At 50.0% G+C, this 316-nt stretch overlaps 2 protein-coding genes across 2 annotated transcripts in view; one reads left to right on the forward strand and one right to left on the reverse strand.

Moving 5' to 3' along the window:
* The window catches only part of CSUI_000734 (uncharacterized protein), a 1,166-nt gene extending 867 nt beyond the window's left edge, over positions 1 to 299 (reverse strand). Inside the window, exon 1 of the mRNA XM_068060965.1 lies at positions 1 to 299. This exon is cut by the window's left edge and continues 867 nt beyond it. The gene's annotated coding sequence lies outside the window, so the exon portion shown is untranslated.
* CSUI_000735 (ras-related protein rab2bv) overlaps positions 1 to 316 on the forward strand; it is a 6,312-nt gene that overhangs the window by 243 nt on the left and 5,753 nt on the right. The window lies entirely within an intron of this gene.

Below are 316 nucleotides of genomic sequence, written 5' to 3' on the forward strand. Positions count from 1 at the left end.
TGACTCCTCGTCGTCGTCATCACCCCTAGTACCGCCAGCAGGAGGACCTTGTGTAGCTTTATTATCGGATAGCTCACCCCACCTTACTAGTCAGTTCTCTCAACCTCCACCATCCTCGGCCGTCTCTTCTTCTTTTCTTCTCTCTCCATGTGAAAAGAATGAGAGAGAGAGCAAAGACAGGAGTTGCAAAGGAGTCTCTTCCTCCTCTGTTTCTTTCTCCAGACCTACACAAAAAGAAGAAGAGAACCGCATCATCTCTTCTCTCTCTCCTGAATGCATATGTCCTTCTCCTTCTTCTCTAGCCCCCCCCCCCCCC

The sequence above is a fragment of the Cystoisospora suis genome (assembly GCF_002600585.1).
Source record: "Cystoisospora suis strain Wien I chromosome Unknown contig_288, whole genome shotgun sequence".
In the NCBI taxonomy this organism is placed as follows: domain Eukaryota; phylum Apicomplexa; class Conoidasida; order Eucoccidiorida; family Sarcocystidae; genus Cystoisospora; species Cystoisospora suis.